This window comes from Gymnogyps californianus, chromosome 4, assembly GCF_018139145.2.
Source record: "Gymnogyps californianus isolate 813 chromosome 4, ASM1813914v2, whole genome shotgun sequence".
NCBI classification, from domain to species: domain Eukaryota; kingdom Metazoa; phylum Chordata; class Aves; order Accipitriformes; family Cathartidae; genus Gymnogyps; species Gymnogyps californianus.
Genome location: NC_059474.1, coordinates 3,418,117 through 3,431,760, shown reverse-complemented (window position 1 = coordinate 3,431,760; position 13,644 = coordinate 3,418,117). Strand labels below are relative to the sequence as shown.

Below are 13,644 nucleotides of genomic sequence, written 5' to 3'. Positions count from 1 at the left end.
CAAGTCCAACCTGAAGCCTCCAGGGACACGCACTCGCAGACATGGGGACCTCAGCACTGACTCTTTCACTCAACATATCGCCTCATATTACCATGACATACTTACTGATCTAGAAATAGCTTTTGACAGCTAAAATGAGGTTGACAGGAACTGCATCTCCAGAAGAGGCAGCCAGTGGCTACACTTCCACTTGCTATTCTGAGACTCCTGCACGAGGACCTGCTGTTCTTTCCTAACCACATTATTGGCCTGAATTTTTTAGTCCTTCTGTAGAGTGTTGAATTGACAGTCTTCACATTAACAAGTGTAACAGCCAGTTTGGAGGGTGAGAAATGCATCATCAACACAAACAAATTCCCTGCTGACCTCACAGATCAAGCAGCTCCAGCATAAACCGACTAAAATTTACCAGAATCGTTTTGTTCCCTCTAGGTTTTTAATTGATGGGAATTAAGCACCATCCTTAATCAGAAACCTAAACAACAATATTGTGTTTGTTTGAAAGGAACTCAGATAAAAACAACAAGACTTCATTTCAGTTGAAAGACTAAAAGGAAGCACAAGAAATAAAAATAATAATAAAATAGTAGTGTGTTTAAGTGCAACTATTCAAGATACTTTCAACACATGAAGGGGCACTACATATACATGTGTTTATAATGCAGGTTTGTCATCGCAGTCTGAAAGTGTTTACAAACAGCGAATACTTGACACCAAAGGATTAAATCAATCTAAGCAGAGACAAAGCGAGATTGAGCAACCAAGAGCAGAAGCTAGAAAAATTCGGAACAGAAATAAGATGTCTTTTTAACAGTGACACTAACCAGCTGTTGAAATACTTTTCACTGAAGACAGAGAGGATATTGCTTGAAGCTTTTTAAATCAGGATCCAATCTCTCATAGACATTTACACTCCAGTCCCACCAGAAGACAGGGCTGTGGTGCTGGGAATGCTCCTGCCTATTCGATGGTGACAGAGCAGGGCAGATTTGCAAGACAAAACTTTCTGGCCTTTGCACCTCAGGAATCTACCATGACGCAGAACTGTATGTCTGTGCGCACGTGCATTATTAGCATAGCGTTGTAGAGATGGAGCGCACACGCAGGTGGTTTCCAGTGATGCCTAAGGAATGGAAATTTGCACAGACCACCCAGTGCAGGGCATCTCCTGGGCCTCAGAAACCAATTAAAAAAAGAAAAAAAAAACAAAACCAGCAAACTTTTTGATACAGAGTTTCAAAAGCCTTTTTTCAATACATGTAATAATCTCTATTATTTCATCAACTGCATACAGAAGAGTGGTTATCTGAAAGCACTATTAGCAGAGCCCATATGCAAAAGCTCCACAATGGAAACAAAGGCAACTTATTTAGCAGATGTAAAGACACTCCAGTGTTTAGGCCATTAACTCATTATGCAGTCTAGCACTATTTGTACTGAGCAAGTGCATGGTTGCATGAGTAACCTTTATCTAAGTAACTGCAATAACAAAATTTTCAATTATCATCTCTAATGCACCTTTTTTCCTAAGCTGAGGGAGAAGTTCTTGGAAGGATTATTCTAGTTGGAGCAATTTTGTCTCCTTTAACACCTTTCCAGGCTTCAGACTCAGGCTGCCCACTGAGCATAGGTCAGGGTAGAGCAGATCATATCTCCGAGTAGATAAAAAAATGACATGGAAGGAGATTTCTGTGCTGGCCCCAGCACTGCCTGTCGCCAGTGTCTCCCATCGCTGTTAGCTGTGGTTTTCCATGGCTCCTGGCACAACAAACAAGCATTTTGTAACTTCTCCTTCTCTTCCCCTTTCATCAGCCTTCTCAGAAGCAAGCACATTAATCCTTACTGCCTGTTATTTCAAGATGCTCTTTCCAAGCTCTCCAGGCTGTAAACATATCAAATTGGAAGATACGTCTCTTTTGTCCTTCTCCACATACCTCCCCCTCCTTTTTAATCCAGCAGGTTGCACGCCAAACTCGCTCACAATCCTTCTCAGAATCACCATTTATACCAGCATGGGTTAAGTACGGACACCCTTTCAAAAGAAGGCAGGAGCATTATTAATTGAACTTAAGTACTCCACGTCAGTCAGATACGTGAGTGAAACAAGCCTGCTGTTACAAACTGCCTTTGTACAGTAGTTGTGCAAACGCCAACCTCGCAAGGTTGCGTCTGCAGCACAACGGGAGGTTTACTGCATCGGAAGCAGACACACCTCGTTTACTCAGCTACCTGGAGAGCTGCAGGAGCAGGATAATGGTCCGCAGCCATCTACATACATACCAGGGCACTTCCCAAGCTCATAAACTGGTGTCACCGACAGCATACGCACCCGTGAGATCCAGGTTAACTCATGTTACACCTGCACATGCTGGAAACTCACATCCAACTGCTGGGCTGAAACCACCCGGAGAGTGGCGTTTCATCGTCATCCTCATGCTCAGGCTTTATCCAATTCAGTATTTTAGTCTAAACAGGTTTGCCGGCTGGATGTGGGCAGCTGGAACAAGTCACTCAGCCCCAGATCAGTCCTGCTGCCCTCTTTTGCAGGCAGCTGCCAGGCATGGGCAGGCAGCAGGTCCTGGCAGAGGAGACCTGTTCTGACAGCTCACAGAAACTGGAAGCGTTGGTCAGAAGCAGCCCCTGAAAGGCTCTACTCCAACCTCCTGCCCCAAGCAGGACCATCATCAGCATGGTCTCCTTGAATGCAGTGTTTTCCAGTACTTGAAAGAAGCAAGACAGATCCAAAATCCCTGCTTTTCCCATCAGAGCGACTTCATCCCCTTGCTCCTCATCACCTCTTCATGCCCGACTGGAGCCAGAAGCCTTGCAGATGCTGTATGGGGACATGTGAGCCTGAGTGAGCAACTCTCCCTGGACCCAAGCAGGTTTTGACTGGAGCATCTCCATCATCTCTGCAGCACCCACATCCCCGGAAATGTTCAAGGCCAGGTTGGATGGGGCTTTGAGCAACCTGCTTTACTGGAAGGCGTCCCTGCCCATGGTGGGGGGCTTGAAACTAGATGATCTTTAAGGTCCATTCCAACCCAAATCATTCTATGATTCTATGATACTGCATCCCACACCATCAACACAACCCATTTGTCCTGTGTGCCTCACCTTTGCCCACCAGCCCTGGTGATGGAGAGATGACCATGCTTATCTTTCTCACCATGGTAGTACAAGGAAGCCAGACAGCTTTTCACAAAAACAAGCCAGCACTCCTGCTGCAGACGAGCAACTCATGTCCTGCCTTATACTTCCGCAGGCAGAAGCCGAAACGAAGTGGTTCGATTTCCAGAGAGCTGCTGGAATTTATAGGTGTGGCTGTGAGAGAAAAACAAGTTGGAACTGAAGACAAATGCTACCATCCACTAAAATTTGCCCATGTAAAAGCCCAAGCCGTCAAATGCGGCTTGAGGTGCTGAAAAGGCTGCAGTTCAGTAGCGTTGATCTTACCTTAGCATCTACAAGCCCCATTTACAAATTACTGACCCGCCCCAATGACTGACACACAGTGAATGCAGAGCTGGATCAGACATCAAGGAAGGAAACACATTAATAACACACCACGTGTACTCTTAGACAGCAGCACGAACAAAATGCTTCCTGTTTTACCTATATGCCAAACCTGCAGCCTTGCGCCCAAAACCTCCTTGGCATCAGTTTTTTGAAGGCAGGAGAGACCTTCAGGCTGACTCTGCACTCTTCTTCCTCTGGACACATCCCAAAAGAGACAGAGGGAAATTACAGCATTAACCTTTGCCTGTCCAAACTCAGGTCTCCTCCAGCCTGAGAAGATGACCTTAGCTGGGCTGCCTAGCCTTTATTCTTGTAACAAAACACCGCAAGCCTTATCTTCATTTACCCCCTCGCTTCCAGAAATATCACCTCCCCACATCTCAGGAGAGACAGAGATGGGGCCATACTACATTGTTTCCTCTTGCCAAGCTGGGAAGAAGCTGTGCTTCTTCGATATACACACAAAAATGGACTCCTACTCCTAGTGCGACCACTGACGGTCTGTGGGACCTTGGGCAAGCCATTTCACCTATCCGTGTCATATAAGGATGACCATTCGGAGCCACCTCTGTAAAACTACTCCACTAGTTATGAATGAGAATAGATCTCAGAGCTGCTAGATCTTAGAGTTGAGGCCATCAGATCTTATGCAGGCTACAGGCTCCAACAACAGCACCACTCTGTGGTCCTACACTGCTGGCCTAGAAAAGGAAGCAGAAACATTTAAGTTCTTCAACGGCAACAAAAAATTGTACTGAGAAACAATGTTTTTCGTAAGTATGATCCAAGACAGCTGTCCCCTTTGCCTCTTCCCACAACACCATCATCCAGGAAAAACGCGGGGGAGACAGAGAGAATAAACTGTCAAATCTGACATTTTATAATTATCTCTGAATCAGCAAAGATAGTGGAAAAGGCTCCGTGATAAGATCTCCTGCTAGCTTAGAGGCACCAGGCACCTCCTTTGCCGTCTGATGTTCTGAGCAGCTTATCCACAGCTGCGTTGCAAGAAAAGATATAGCTAGCTAGTGTCCACATCTCTGAGCGATCAGACCAGCAGCCCACTGAGAGTGGGAAATGTGGACAAAACAGCATCTGTGATAATTCAGTCTTCAAGACAAGGAGTCCAGGAAGCATAGCAACAAGCCACCGGCTCCCATACCCTTCACACACGGACTAGCCTCCCCACTGAGAGATGATTTTCAGAGCTGGCAGGGGAGCGGGCTGGGCAGACAATTTCAGACAACAAGCCAGCAAAGCTTTGTAAATGGGTGCCACAATTCTGACTTTATAAATTAACCTGTTGAGGAGCGCACAAACATGACATGTGATTTATACATCAGTGAGGAATCCGCTGCTGCAGCCAGTGAGCCCCATTGAGTAATACTGGCTTCAGGCAAAGAAGTGTCAGGACGCTTTGTCTTGTTACACCCATACCCCTGCACACCGACATTCAGTTCGCATCGACTGCAGCAAGTGTTCCAGTAACACACCGAGTGGCTCCCAGAAACACTTGCCCCAGTAAGCCTCCTCCACTCTCCAAAGTCACCAAAAATTTGCTAACTGGGAAATATCTCTGTACTTTTGAATGTTTAGAGGAGATTAAAACAAAACAAAACAAAAAATGGGTCACTGGATGGTGCTTTTGATCAGGAAACCACTGCACATTTCTGCCACTGTGATCCAACTTGTTTTAATGCCTGCAAATATCCCTCGAGTCAAATGAACTTGTTCAAAGCTGATTCACACCAAGGCTACTTTTTAAATTGGGTAGTTGTTGACAAGTAGAATATATTTAACAAGCCCCAAGCATCTTGGCATGCAGCATAAAGACTTCCTATTATGAGTTGGGTTTTTTTTAAAGCTAACATATGGGCAGAGCAGGTTGTCTGCCACGGGGCACTTCCATATAGTGCTTGGCACTAACAGCACTGCAAGGATATCCAAAAAATAAACCAAAGAACATCATGCCAAGAACATAGGGGATGAATCATGCCATTTAAAACTCAGTGATAAAATGCATCATTATGTGTTTTTCAAATCCTTCTCATCTGATGGAAAAGAAAAGAAAATAAATCAAAATAACTGGCTGGCCTATGCCCGATTCTCAAGCACGTTCCTCTGGCTGAAGGGTACCATGAGAACACAGCAGGCTCAGCCAGCTCCGAGATGCTGGGATGGGAGCGGGCTATCTTGAACTGCTCTTCGAAGGCCCCTCTGACAGCCTGCTGGAATACACCTTGGCCAGTGGGTCGGCATCTTCATTTACAGTCCGGGGATAAATTTAAGGACTAGATGATTTCCTCCACCATCAGAAGCTCCCATGGAAGTGCTAGGAGGCGGTCACCATCCCCAAGCGATTCCCGGAGAAATGGGCTGAGAATGAAGTCAAAGACCTTTCAGGAACACACAGCAAGGGCACCCCGTGATGGTAACATGGGTCAGCTACGGTCAGACTGGCTGAGCTTTTGGGACAGTCTTGGAGGCATAAGTCTCTTCCTTCCCCTTTTTATTGCAGCTTTTCTGGTCACACAAAGCTGGTTAGTTCGTCTGCAGCTGAGACAATGACTTCCCTGTGCCATGCGGTCTGGGCTACGGTGCTTCTCATGCAGCTAGTAAGATCAGAACACTGTAATGCTGTGGTTCATGTGCCAGAGGCTACAGTATTACACAGGACACAGTTAAAAGGAGTTTCACAGTAGCAACAAAAAGCACAGCTTCGGCATGTTCCTTGCACAACAGAGGAGCAAATCCAGTAAATCCTCTGCTCAACAAATCCCCCAAAGACACAACAAGTATATGCTGTAGCTGGCGTATCAGTATCCCCTTTATTTTGGGAGGTTGCAGAGATAGGTACAAGGGCCCACCTACCTAGAAGGCATCCCACAACATCTACTCCATCACCAGGGACAGCTTACGCTGCCAGAACGCTCTTCTACTGGCATCAGGAGCAACTGGAGAAAACAGGGACACCAGAGTGGTATTCAACCTGCTGCAGTCAATGGGATAGTCCTATCTTAACCTTGGCGATCAAAATCATGATCTAGCCACAAATTCTAACACCTGTGGTAGAAATCACTATGTTTCCACATCCTATAGACCATCGGGGACCTATCAACACTGTGAGCTGGCCAGAACCGAAACCAGTACAGCAAGATGCAGTTTGGCTGTGTTAGCCTCAGACAACGCAGAAGGTTACTAGCTCAGAATAGAGCTGTTGAGCTAACCAGGACAAGCAACAACCAGACCCAAACTGGCTTGCCTTTTACCGTGTCTCTACAAGCTTCCCAAGCCCTGGTTGACCCCGCGGTGGGAATCTTCCCCTTATCTCCAGCTCCTCGATCACGTTCAGTATTAGGAGGTATCTGCCACTGCTAAGCTTCTTGTGAAAGCAAAGCTTGGTGTTTCAGGACTGTAAAAGGAAGGAGAGACAGTAAACTACAGAAAAGAAGAGGTTACAAACTAAAAACACTGGCATAATGGATCAGAACAATGCTGCAAAAAAATTTCCTGCAGAACTTGTATTCCGACTGCCAAAAAGAGCTGTACACTATCCCATCTGCGTAACCGTGCGATCTTATCTTCGCTACCCTCCTTCTTTCTCCAATTGTTTGGGAAACTTAATTGATAAAACCAGCCTTAATTAAATAGGAAACTTGCCTGTGTTTGCACAACTCAGAACACAATGGGGTCTCAGTCAAATAAACACTGGTGTCCATATTACATTTGGGAATTCTCTGTGGTTTGGGGTTTTAAATTCATTGCAGCAAGCTTGGGAGCAAAGTTTCAACAGGAATCTTTTCTTCTCCTCCCATCCTGTGTAATAGGAGGGTGAGACAGGGAATGAATCCACATGCAGAGAGGCTCAGTACTGGTTCCAACTCAATGTGTACATGAGGATCATTTCAGGACACATCATATGAGACACGCTAGCCCAAAAGCAATTATTTTTTCTCACCACTTCTCAGAACTCAGACCTAACAAACTGCCCTGAAATAGCAGCACAACTCTCTAAATAGCATCATTTCTTCTCTATTTGAAAGCAACACCCACACTGAATCTTTGATTTTAAGCCATCCCCGAGCAGTTACCACATCTTTACCATTCAAGCCACAGGGAAAATCATTAAATGCAACTGAAACACTAGGGGATGAGAACCAAAATCAGAAAAACCAAATATCACATGGATTTACTCCCACAGTAACTGGATTGACTTCAGCCTGGAACAGACTAGACGTGACTCCAGGAAAAGTATGTCTCTCCAGGTGGAGTTGTATTGAGGGGACTTCTCCTGGGCTCGTGTTTTGCTGGAATGTTAAATGCAAACCACATGCTCCAGCTTTAAGACAGCAGACACATAACCAGGGCTGGCTTTAGCACGCTGCGATACACACAGCTTTCTCCATCCTGCTGTCTGCACAAAGACGCTCACGTATCAGACGAGAGCCCAAGGTAGGGGAATTCAGGTTGGGAAGCATGTCCTTAGATCTTGATGAAGTCTGGGTCATGGCTGGCAGACTGGCTTTCTGAGATTTTTACCCACCAGAAGCTTGCCTTGAAGAAGACAGGTGTTTTCCCCACGGTGCTTGAGGTATGGGGTTTTGCATATGACAACAAGAAACGTTTCAATACAAAAGCACAGACCTTCTCCTAACTAAACACGATCTGCATTCAGGTCATCTAGAGATATCCAGAGGACATCCGTGACTGCTACAAAAAACACCTTACACAGGAACACATCCCTGCTGTAAAGCAACAGAAGCAATTCACCCTTGTCTTGGTTTCAGCTAGGTGAAATCCTGCTGAATGATTTTCCTCCTGAGTGCTAGGCACACCAAAACAGAACAGAGAGCAGAAACAGCTCATCAAAGACAAGGAAAAGAAGGGTGGGAGAGGAAAGAGAATGAAAACACAACAGTGACACCTTCGGCTTTGTTTCCACTTTGTTGCAAACTTCAAAACAAAGCCCGAGGATGAAATTTTGTCTGGAGATTCCAACAGAAAACAACTCCAGTCGACTTCTTGTGCTTTGAGGTTACTAAGTGCCCTGCAGGCAACTGCAGCCTGGAGTACCATGGGACACACACTAATGATGGATTATCACTTCGGCAAGGTGCCTTTCATTCCTGCTGACACACCTGAACTCAAAAACATTTCTTCTCTGTGATAATCAAGACATTTTACTGAAACAAAGGGGAGTTTAGTTTGCATTGCTCCTCTTCAGGAAACTGTGTCTCAAACAGCTTCACAGAATTAAGACAAAACATTGCTCAAAGAAAAATTAAATAGCACAGGCTGAGGGGAAAAAAAAAAAAAAAAAAAAAAGAGAGATTTTAGATCTAAGAGATCTTTCACAGAGCACGAAGACTTGTCATGTGGTAAACAGTAGAAACTGGGAACTGGGACACTTGTGATTTATCTGTTCTTCCACAGCCTTCCCATGTGACTGGGGGTAAAAGAATGACAATCCTATCCATAAGTTGCTAAAAATATAGCACAATTTCAATGTGTTTAGATGGGAGCTCATTTTATTCAGCACGTCACGCTTTATCCTTTCAATACTTCAGCTTCACCATATGTAAAACAGCATTAGCACCTAGCTGTGCCAAAAAAGCATTTTGATTAACGTCCTGAAATGAAAAGGCATCAGTGTAAAGTATTAGATACCCACCAGGACTGAGCTATGCGGAAGTCAGAAGAGATAACAAGCCAGTAAATTTCAAATCACTGTTTGCATCCTTCCCATAACTACACGCTGAAATCCATACAGCCTACAGATAGGCTGGCATGTTGGCAAGAAAAATTTGTCTTTTCCAAATTTAGCAGACACTTCGATTATTGTGCGATGCTTCAAAAGCAACAGAGATATAAAGTGGAGTTTGTAGGATGACCATTTAAACTTAAATGAGAGCTCCGCTCACTGTGCAAAGTCTTTTCTTAATTCCCTTCCTGTTTGGACAATTTGATCCACTTCTTTTTTTCCACCGCAACCGCAAGGGTCTGTCCTGCAGTGAATGGATAGGCTTTTTTCTGGGATAACTTCCAGGTTAAAGAGAAAGGATTTACACTTGAATGAAACATAGGCTCTGTATTTGGAAAATTTGTTTTGAAAACTTGGGAAGGAAGCAAAGCCTCCTTCATTTAAAAAGGGACTCAATTAACATTCTCCAACAAGTCTTCCTACCGAAAGAACAGTACTTGCTGGGGGACATGTGATTTGAAACTTGTTCTCCTCACTCACAATGTCCCTTTCTGAAATACAGGCCACCGTTTTTGAGAGACACGAGGATCTTTGCACAGCTTTCCAAAGGACTGCCTGTCACAGTCAAGGCCTTGACTGCAGACGTAAGATGTTCTATGACTTAGGCTCAGGAAACTTAAAATAGTGCTTAAAGACCCTACTGAAGACCTAGAGTGACACGTTCCCTCTGTGAGCACTGTGGATCCCTCTACAAGGACAGCTCATCCACGCTCAGCCACAACCGCAAGATGAATCCTCCCCAAGAGCTAAGAAGCATCACAAATCTCACCGCCTTGTCTTCTTGAAAACATACAGCATTGCACATCTGGTCTTGGTTTTAAAACATTTTGTAAAGAAGACACACTAATGACCAACCAAGCAGGTGCTCTGCTTTTGATTCATAAGTTACTGGGTGTGGGTTTGCTCTGCAGCAGGCAGCAGCCAGGACCACCATAATGGTTATCTTGGTTTTGAAAAACAGTCCTGAAAGTGCTGGGCATGTCTAGATATTGCCTACGCAGGAGGAAAACAACCTATGCCATTATTTTTTTCCAGCTAAAGCTAAAGGGAAAAAAAGGCCACTGACAATTTAATATCCACTTTTATTTCTGAATTCCCTTATCAACTGCATATGACAGAGCACTCTTCACCCTTTAATAAGTATAGGTTGAAGTCTAGCCCAACTCAAAGTTGATGATGGATTGAGTACGGGAGTTTACTTCAATACACAGCAGACCGGGATGGGAGATAAAGGTATTATTAGTGTATATTGTTACAGAAAGCACGCAACCTTCACCTCATTTAACACTTTGGGGACTTCATCTATACCAGACCACTCCCATTCATTTCTTCTGGATGCCTCAAATTGAAATCTGACCCAGGCACGCAGCAACGGAAGGGAACAGTTACCTGTAGCTACCCACCGTCAGTGCCTCAGCTAGGAGGGTAGGCTTCCTACGTAGTGAAAACAAAGACACAGACCCTCTCCAGAGCCTGTCCCAGTAATTTAGATGCTGAGATGTGAACTACCCTTTGGAAAAAATACGATTTTCCCTGCTGACCACGCTTTTTGTCCAGGCACTAAATCAGGTGTGGATAACTATAAAAACTCTTCTGCATTCAACAGCTATTCTCTAGTTCATCCAAAATAAATTGGTGGTTTGGGAGTTTGTCTACACTGAAATGGACCAAAACAGTTACCCTGCAATCTTTTCCGTTCATCCAAAGTAAAAGTGATTTAGGGGTTTTCTTATTTAATAAGATTTTCCACGGGAAAGTCAGCATGCTTTAAATTCACACCCCACTTCACAGTGGAACAGTTTCCTCGCATGGACAAGTGCCTAACTCTTAACTCTTGCTGGCCACAAAAACACAGATGTCAAGGCAGAAAGCATCAGAGAATCCTCCAAACCTCCCATATAAATGAACCACATGGTACTTTGCACAACTGGTAAACGAGCTGCTTGGTGATAAATACACTTAACAGAGTTTACATTTGCTTAAGACACTTAAAGATTAAGAGGTCTACTACTGTCTTTTCTGCCTACTACAGACAGATGTTGGACAGTATGACAAGCTAAAGATACTTTTTAGACAAGGTAAGCAGGCTATAAATGAAAAGCACTAGGCACCTCACCCAAGATATAGGGCCAAAAGTTGGGCTCAACTTGAGCCTTGTGTCAAAACTCTCCATCGATCCCAAGGAAACCCACAAAACATTTGGACAGGACGTGTTTCACAGTCTCTCTCCCATTACCTTGAGCTAAAGATCCCCTTGGCAGATGCATCTTTTGTCCTCAGAAACGTCCCTTGCAGATACCTTCTCCTGAGAATATAATAGGTGGTGCAACTCGTGAAATGTGATCATACCCACATGCCTTTCACTAAATAAGCTAGCTGCTGGGAAAATATAGACACACATCTTCTACAAGAGTCTGACTTTGTTTTTGTTATGCCTTTGAAAGAGTCAATCCACTCCAAAAGTTTTAAAATGGGTAAATGCAGTAACTGCATCTTCTCAGGAAAGAAAGGGAAGAGTATTTCAATAATCAAATAGCTTCTCTCTTCCATGTATAGTATTGGCCACGCCAACCCCTGTGCAAGCTTTCTGATCCTGTCCACTGTGCATCTTCATGTACTGGAAACAAGGCTTGAAGTTATCCTGCATGTTTTATTAAAAGACACCTCTGAAAGGGATTTAACCACTAGAAAAACTGTGCTTTTAAAAGTGAAATTGCCTGGCTAACACGGGCGAAGTCTGAAAGCGTTGCAAGTCTCTGCTCTGGGACGCTGCAGACATACAGAGCCTCTGCCTCAGAAAGTTCCTGGAAATGAAGTGATGGGGACACAGGACCATATTTACACCGCTGCTCCACTGTGCATCATCTTCTGTCCATTTGTCACCAAGCACATCTTCCCCTCCCTGCTCCAAAGCAGATTAAGCTTAATATACTTATGTAGTTGTGAAGTGTACTGCCTATTATCCAATTAGACAGCTAACGAGATCTGAGTAACAGCACGTAGGCACAGATAACTGTTGGCTGATATCTGGTACAGATTAGACACGTTCTTTATTTTTCCAGCCCTTGCAGAAAAAGGGTTGGGATTCGTTCAAAGGCTGCTCTGAAGACTGGATTCAGCTAATTGTTTAATTTTGTTTGGGACCCATAAACACATCACGTTTGTTTCCTCTTGATCGCCTGGAGCTGTCATATCGCAACTGTCCTGTTACAAAACTCCTGATAAATCTGGTGTGGCTTGCACATTTAAACTTTCAGTGTGGACAGGGGCAGATCTCATCACCTTTAAGGTCCCTTTTAGCTTCAAAAATCTATGGAACAATAAAGGATCTATGCATCAGCAGAAAAAAAAATGTATACCTGTACTGAAGTGATAAGGATATTCAGAAATGCAATCTTTATTAGCTCTGACACTGTTCCACATGACATTCCCATAAGATCCAGCTAAGAAAACATGACCTAGATGTAATCACCATAAAATGGCTGCTTGACAACATAGTTCTCGGAGCATAATTACCAAGGGTTTGCTATCTAATTGGGAGGGCACTGGAAAGCGGGTCCAGCCAGGCATAAGAGCTGTGCAATATTTTCATTACCAATTTGGATGATAGACTGGAATGTATGGCCATAAACCCAACAGATGATTCAGCTGGGAGGATTTGCAAGCGCTATGGTGTACAGGTTTAGATTTCCAAATGATCTTGACACACTGGTCCAACATCAACAAGAGAAAACACTTAAGAAAGAGAAGTCACAGGTACAAATGCAAAAATGGGGAGCAACTTCCTATACACCAAGATTCCAGAAAAGGCTCCGGCATTTTTGAGGGTCAAGGTACCATTGCGAGGTTCAACGATGTCCCACAGCTGCATAAAGGCAAACCTCAGCCTGCAGTGATGATCCATGGAAAGCACTTAGCTATCCCGTGCAAAGTTTTGCCCTTAGCTGCTCACTGCTGTGCAGCTAATACGCTTTTTATAAAAGCGGACCAGAGAGAATCTTGTGGAGAACAACAAAATTAAAACACACCAGGTATTAGATTAAGCTGGATCCATTTAAGCCAGACATGTTCCTAAGAACAGACTAGCCCAGGCAAGCAGGCAGGCCACAGCCTAAAGGAAGCCTCCTTCTTCCTAGATCAGCAGGAAAAATTCAGAGTTTAGCTCTTCTGAGTTTAACACTCTGGCTTTCATCTCTGTTTAAAAACAAGCTAATGGCCATCAATGTAGACGGAAAGAACAAGAGTCCATGGGCTTATCAACATAGAAAAAGAGACCAGAAACTACTTTTTAGAATCCCATGTGCTTTTACTTCACACCCCTCTTCTTCCAGCACACTTCCCCCATAGAAAAGCCCCACGTAGGT

At 44.2% G+C, this 13,644-nt stretch overlaps 1 protein-coding gene across 2 annotated transcripts in view; it reads right to left on the bottom strand.

Annotated features, from left to right (window-relative positions):
- Window positions 1-13,644, bottom strand: part of SMOX (spermine oxidase) — a 56,058-nt gene that overhangs the window by 30,993 nt on the left and 11,421 nt on the right. The gene's annotated exons all lie outside the window — the stretch shown is intronic.